The following is a 7601-nucleotide window of genomic DNA, read 5'->3' as shown; positions in this document are numbered from 1 at the left end:
TACGTATCCCGTGCCCAACTCCAAATTGGGAAGGTGGCTGGCACTTTGAGACAGGAAGAGGCCCATAAAAATCACACCGAAAAGGGCCAAAATCCGGACAGAGGCTACAGAATGTTTCACAGGCGCTATGGGAGTTCCCCATCCACTCTAACTGAGCATCCCCTGAGGCCTGCTTTTCTTTCTTTTTTCTTTCTTTCTTCCTTTCTTTCTTTCTGCAGAGAAGTAAACTGAGCATCCCACGAGGCCTGCTTTTCCTCCTTTCTCTTTCTTTCCTTTCCTTTTTCTTTCTTCCTTCTTTCCTTTCTTTTTTTTTTTTTGTTACAAAAACTTTGGTGGTTTTATTGTATCATGAGGCATTGAAATATCTGAACAAATCAATGTCGTGCTTTCTCCTTCACTTTCTTTGTGTTACTAGAGCAACCTGTCAGTAGATTTTTTTTTAAAGGACAACCTTTTGCATTACTTAAGTGTTTCCAAGGTATGCGATGGTACAACACAAATTTCCCCCGTCACATGCAACTAGTCTAGTTAGTGTCCAGACATCACACACAGCACCTCGGTGGCAGCAGCGCACTGTGCCCACTCCCGCCTTGGCCCTGCTCATTTGAGCATCATATTTGGAACATCTGGAGGAGTGGGGTCACTCAGTACTGAGAAGAGGGAGGGAGAAGGAAACAGTGTGAAGGAGGTCAGCCGACGTTGTGCAGGGCAGGCCTGAACATGTCATTGGTGCAAACCCCAGCATAGTTACAGCGTTGATGTTTTTTCTTTGGTTGGTTTTTTTGTTTTGAGACAGAGTCTTGCTCTGTCACCCAGGCTGGAGTGCAATGGTGCGAACTCAGTTCACCGCAACCTCCACCTCCTGGGTTCAAGCAATTCTTCTGCCTCAGCCTCCCAAGTAGCTGGGATTACAGGCATGTTCCTCCACACCTGGCTAATTTTTGTATTTTTAGTAGAGATGGGGTTTCACCATGTTGGCCAGGCTGATTTCAAACTCCTGACCTCAAGTGATCTGCCCATCTCAGCTTCCCAAAGTGCTGGGATTACAGGTGTGAGCCACAGCACCTGGCTGATGTTCTTTAATAGACTATCTGGTGGAACCCAATGATGGGGTCTTCATCTGCCACAAGGCCTGTTGATATACAAAGGGATAGTTCTCATGGCTCTTCGGTGTGGTCCCTGAACCCCACACTTTCTGCATACATACACACCAGCCTCCTTCCCCCAGGAAAACAAGAAGTGAATCTTCAGGGCGTTGCTGTGTGTGGCTCTGGTTCTGTGTGTATTTCTGTGCCTTTATGTGTCATTGTATTTGCAATCATGTCTATGGGCCGGTGCGTGTTGCTTATGAGTGTCTGTGTTTTGTTTGTTTGTTTTGAGAGGGAGTTTCCCTCTTGTTGCCCAGGCTGGATTGCAATGGCACAATCCAGAAAACAGTAAGATAACAAAAATCAGAATGAGCTTATGATTTCTCACTCCTCTCTCTGCGTGGACAGAGAGTCAACTTTATACTTTTGCGGATGTTCTAACTTCACCTACTTAGCGGCAGCATCTTTATCATGCAGACTAATGTCTATTTTTCTACTGTTACAGAAGAAGTGGGAACGTTTTCTTCTTATCTTTCTGAGGGTCTTTTCACCAGTGAGGAGGGCCTGCAGTTCCAAGGGTTAAGCACCAACATTCCACTGTTATCATTGAGAGCAAACAGCAGGCCCTAGAAGTGAAAACAAAACCTTCACCACGGAAAGACAAGAGCAAACGCTGGTTTTATTGAGTGGGACGTGAAGATGCGCACAGCCGACATCACATACCCATCACACACTTTGTGTGATCATCTCGTCAACTGCAGGAGGCAGAGACTAAGAGACTAGCCCCCAGTCACAGAGCTAGAAATTGGCCCAGACCAGGTTCAAGCCAAGGACTGTCAAATTCAGAGCTGGAATTCTTTCTTTCTTTTTTGAGACAGAGTCTCACTCTGTCACCAGGCTGGAGTGCAGTGCCGTGATCTTGTCTCACCGCAACCTCCTTCTCCCGGGTTCAAGTGATTCTCCTGCCTCAGCCTCCTGAGTAGCTGGGACTACAGATGCGCACCATCACACCCGGCTAATTTTTGTATTTTTAGTAGTGATGGGATTTCACTATGTTGGCCAGGCTGGTTTCGAACTCCTGACCTCAGGTGATCCACCTGCCTCGGCCTCCCAAAGTGCTGGGATTATAGGCGTGAGCCACTGCCCAGCTCAGAGCTGGAATTTGTAACCATTCTAACAGAATGCCATTTTTTAAGTAGAAGTAAAAGTCTAAGGATGGCAGTCAAGGTAAAGATTGCTAATAGAGCTTATGGTGGGAACACATCCCACAGTACGTTGGGTGGGTTGGGCAGATGAGATCTCCTGCTGTGTTTTCCACAAATAAACGTTTGCAATCATGAAAATGTAAATAGACATGTTTACGTGAGCGTGTACAGACATAAACACAGCCGGGTGGCTCATTCCTGTAATCCCAGATAGATAATGCCCAGCCAGATAACTTGTCTTTTTGTTTATAGGATGCCAACCCATCCAGAGACACACTAAGACTGACTAATAGACTTGGGTGACCCCAAGAACCTGGTCTGACCTCCAAGAACCTGGTTTCTTGTTCTTGGGGAGTATGTTCCCTGTGCAGGATATATATATTTGTGCTGTGTAACAAAAGGGGTGGACTGTGTCAGAGCCCACTAATTGTCTGCCCATAACTACTGTCTCCATCCTCAACAGTAGAACCGCAATCTTATTTGGGATAGCATAGCATCCAGCTAACTAAAGCACCACGTGGAGACCCAGTCTCCTTGGCAATGAGAGGAAACCAATGAGATGGAAGGAAACATTGTTGGCCGGGGCTTCCAGAAAGGCTTCATCTGAGGGGATGATTCCACTGAAGAGTGCACATTTCTGGTCTTCTCTCCTGCCCTCCTCCTTCTTGGAAAGGGGATGTGATGGCTATAGCTCAGGAAATCATGCTGTGTTCAGGAAGTGACCTTGTAGCTTAGCAGAGCAGAAAGGCAGAAGAAGCCTCAATCTTTTTTCTTTTTTCTTTTTCTTTTTGAGATGGAGTGTCTCTCTGTTGCCCAGGCTGGAGTGCTGTGGTGTGGTTTTGGCTCACTTCAAACTCAGCCTCCCAAGTTGAAGCAATTCTCCTCCCTCAGCCTCCCAAGTAGCTGGGATTACAGGTGCCTGCCACCACGCCTGGCTAATTTGTTGTATAATTAGTAGAGGGGGTTTCACCATGTTGGCCAGGCTGGTCTTGAACTCACGACCTTGTGATCCACCCACCTCAACTTCCCTTTTTTTTTTTTTTTTTTTTTTTTGGTAAGAGACAAGGTTTTGCTCTGTCACTCAAGCTGGAATGCAGTGGTGTGATCATAACTCACTGAAGCCTCAAACTCCTGGGCTCCCACCTCATTCTCCCAAGTAGCTAAGACTACAGGTGCACACCACCACATCTGGCTAAGTTTCTGTATTTTCTCGTAGGGATGGGGTTTCATTATGTTGTCCAGGCTGGTCTTGAATTCCTGGCCTCAAGCAATACCCTCGCCTCAGCCTCCCAAAGTGCTGGGATTACAGGTGTGAGCCAACATGCCAGGCCAGAAGCCTCAATTCTTTTGTTTTCATTTTTGAGATGGAATCTCACTCTGTCACCCAGCCTGGACCGCAGTGGTGCAATCTCAGCTCACTGTAACCTCTGCCTCCAAGGTTCAATCGATTCTCCTGCCTCAGCCTCCTGAGTAGCTGGGATCACAAGCGCACACCACCACGCCTGGCTAATTTTTGTATTTTTGTAGAGATGGGGTTTTGCCACATTGGCCAGGCTGGACTCGAAATCCTGACCTCAGGTGATCCACCCGCCTTGGCCTCCCAAAGTGCTGGGATAGCAGGTGTGAGCCACCATGCCCAACCTGGGGAAACTTTTTATGCCCCAAAAGCAAACAAATGCAGGCATTCTAAGAGGGCTTTGAGCCCACTGATTGCAAGACACACTGCCTTTGATAAAATGCAGTGGACAGGGAAGCATGGTTTCAGTGGCAGAGATGATGAGTTGTCCCCCAATATTCATTGTCCCCTTCTTTCTCAACATAATGGAACCTCTGATTTATACTGGGTTTAGCATAGCCACCTAGAATAATGGTTACATTTCCCAGCATCCCTTGCAACTGGGTATGACAACGGAATTAACTTCTGCAAATGAGACTGAGTAGGAGGAATCCTGTCTCCTTCCATTTTACCCCGTCTGATGTCTGCCACAGAGTGGGAGCTATCTTACCCCGTGAGCAAAGGCAACCCTCTGAGGAAGGTGGTTACACAGCAGAATGAGCTTGGACCGGACCCAGGCAACTTTACAAAACAGAACCATCATCCCAACTCAGACTTTTACATGTGAAAGAAATCAACTATTGTCAGCCAGGCAAAGTGGCTCACACTTGTAATCCCAGCAGTTTGAGAGGCTGAGGTGGGAGGATCACTTGAGCCTGGGAAGTCGAGGCTGCAGTGAGCTATGACTGCACCACTGCACTCCACCGTGGGTGTCAGAGTGAGACCTTGTCTCAAAAAAAGAAAAAAGAAAAGAAAAATCAATCAACTGTGTCTTGGTCCATTTAGGCTGCTGCAACAGAATACCTTGGACCTGGTAATTTACAAACAATACGAATGTACTGTTCACAGTGCTGTAGGCTGGGAAGGCCAAGATCAAGGCACCAGAGAGATTCAGTGTCGGGCGAGGGTCTGCTCTCTGCTTCACAGACGGTGCCTTCTTGCTGTGTCCTCCCTCAGCCAAAGGGGCAAGGGGCTCCCTCGAGCCTCTTTTATGAGCACAACCCCATTTGTTGGGCTCTGCCTTCATGACATCATCACCTCCTAAAATTCCCACCACCTAATACTATTGCATTTGTGATTAGGTTTCAACATATAACTTTTGGGGGGATACATACATTCAAACCATAGCAACTATCTTATTTGGGATTTGGGGCCCAGTGGCCAGACCCACATGGTCACTAATATACATCCCGAATGGAAAGTCACAAAGCTAGAGCGTCAGTTACTAATTTGTCGCTGAGCTGATTCTCCCACACGAAACTTTGAGTCACTTTTTAAAATTGCTTTAGTATTCTCTGTGTGTGTGTGTGTGAGACAGAGTCTTGCTCTGTCGCCCAGGCTGGAGTGCAGTGGTGTGATCTTGGCTCATTGCAACCTCCATGGTTCAAGCGATTCTCCTGCCTCAGCTTCCTGAGTAGCTGGGACTACAGGCGCCGCCACGCCCAGCTTTTTTGTTTGCTTGTTTGTAATTTAGTAGAGACAGGGTTTCCCTAAGTTGGTCAGGCTCGTCACAAACTCCTGACCTCAGGTGATCCACCCTCCGTGGCCTCCGAAAGTGCTGGGGTTACAGGTGTGAGCCACCGCGCCCGGCCGCTTTTACATTTCTTAACTTAGATACATTTTACATACCACAAGATGTACCATCTAAAGCCCATTTCAGTTTTTCAGCATATTCACAGGTTGTGCAACTGTCACCACCATCTGATTCCAGAACACTTTCGTCATCAAAAAACAAAAGCCATTCTCTTTAGCCATCATCTCTACCCCACCCTTCCCCAGCCCCCCGAAACCACGAATCTCCTTCCTGCTTCTATCAATTTTCCTGTTCTAGAAAACTTCTATAAATGGAATCGTATAATATGTGACCTTTTCTATCTGGTTCCTTTGGCTCGGTATGTTTTCAAGGTTCGTGTATGTCACACACATGTCAGTATGTCATTCCTTTCTGTGGCTGAACAGCATTCCACGGTATGGGTGAACCAACGTATGTTTATCCATTCATCAGTTAATGAACATTTGAGTTGCTTCTGCCTTATGGCTATTATGAAAAGTGCTGTGGGCCAGGTGTGGTGGCTCATGCCTGTAATCCCAGCACTTTTCGAGGCTGAGGCAGGCAGATCACTTGAGGTCAGGAATTTCAGACCAGCCTGGCTAACATGGTGAAACCCCATCTCTACTGAAACTACAGAAATTAGTCAGGCATGGTGGTGCGCGCTTGTAATCCCAGCTACTTGGGAGGCTGAGGCAGGAGAATCGCTTGAACCCAGGGATGGAGGTTGTAGTGAGCCAAGATCACACCACTGCACTCCAGCCTGGGTGACAGAGCAAGCCTGTCTCAAAAAAAAGCTGGGCGCAGTGGCTTAAGCCTGTAATCCCAGCACTTTGGGAGGCCGAAGCAGGCAGATCACCTGAGGTCAGGAGTTCGAGACCACCCTGACCAATGTGGTGAAACCCCATGTCTGCTAAAAATACAAAAATTAACGGGGCATGGTGGCAGGTGCCTGTAGTCCCAACTACTCCAGGGGCTGATGCAAAAGAATCTCTTGAACTCGGGAAGCAGAGGTTGCAGTAAACCGAGATCACGCCACTGTACTCCAGCCTGAGCAACAGAGCAAGACTCTGTCTCAAAAAAAAAAAAAAAAAAAAAAAAGGCCGGTTGAAGTGTCTCATGCCTGTAATCCCAGCACTTTGGGAGGCCAAGGCAGGCAGATCACGAGGTCAGGAGTTCGAGACCATCCTAGCCAACACAATACAGTGAAACCCTGTCTCTACTAAAAATACAAAATTGGCCAGGCATGGTTGCGGATGTCTGTAATCTCAGCTACTTGGGACACTGAGGCAGGAGAACTGCTTGGACCCAGGAGGCAGAGGCTGCCATGAGCCGAGATCATGCCACTGCACTCCAGCCTGGGCAACAAGAGCAAGACTCCGTCTCAAAAGAAAAAAAACAATCTTTTAAAAATGCTGCAGCCGGAGGCAGTGGTTCACGCCTGTAATCCCAGCACTTTTCAAGGCCGATGTGGGAGGATCACTTAAGCCCAGGAGGTCAAGGCTGCAGTAAGCCGTGATCACACCACTGCACTCCAGCCTGGGCGACAGAGCGAGACCCTGTCTCTAAAACTAAAACACGAAAATGCTACTATGAACACTGATGTACAAGCTTTTGTGTGGACACGGGTTCTTGGTTTTCTTGGGCATATATCTAGGAAGGGAACTGCTGGGTTCTGCAGTAACCTTGTTTCACTTGAGGAGCACCAGGCTGCGTGCAAAGCTGTGGCATGTTCCATTCCCACCGGTGGTGTGTGAAGGTTCAGTCTGACATCTTTGACGATTATTGGTGACATTCTTTTTTTTTCTTTTTTTTTGAGATGGAGTCTCACTCTGTCGCCAAGGCTGGAGTGCAATGGCACGATCTCAGCTCACCACAACCTCCGCCTCCCAGGTCCAAGTAAGCGATTCTCCTGCCTCAGCCTACCAAGTAGCTCAGACTACAGGCGCATGCCACCAGACTCAGCTAATTTTGTATTTTTAGTAGAGATGGGGTTTCTCCATGTTGGTCAGGCTGGTCTTAAACTCCCAACCTCAGGTGATCTGCCCACCTCAGTCTCCCAAAGTGCTGGGATTACAGGCGTGAGCCACCACACCCGGCCTGGTGACAGTCTTTCAAGCAATGGCCTGTTGGTAATAAGAAATCAATTAACCACAAGAGACTGGCTGCATATCAACAGTAATAACACCAGAGAACCCAGCAGG

The sequence above is a fragment of the Aotus nancymaae genome, unplaced genomic scaffold (assembly GCF_030222135.1).
Source record: "Aotus nancymaae isolate 86718 unplaced genomic scaffold, 86718_ANA_hifiasm-v0.15.2.pri h1tg000028l, whole genome shotgun sequence".
Taxonomy (NCBI): domain Eukaryota; kingdom Metazoa; phylum Chordata; class Mammalia; order Primates; family Aotidae; genus Aotus; species Aotus nancymaae.
Note: the sequence above shows the minus strand (reverse complement) of the source record.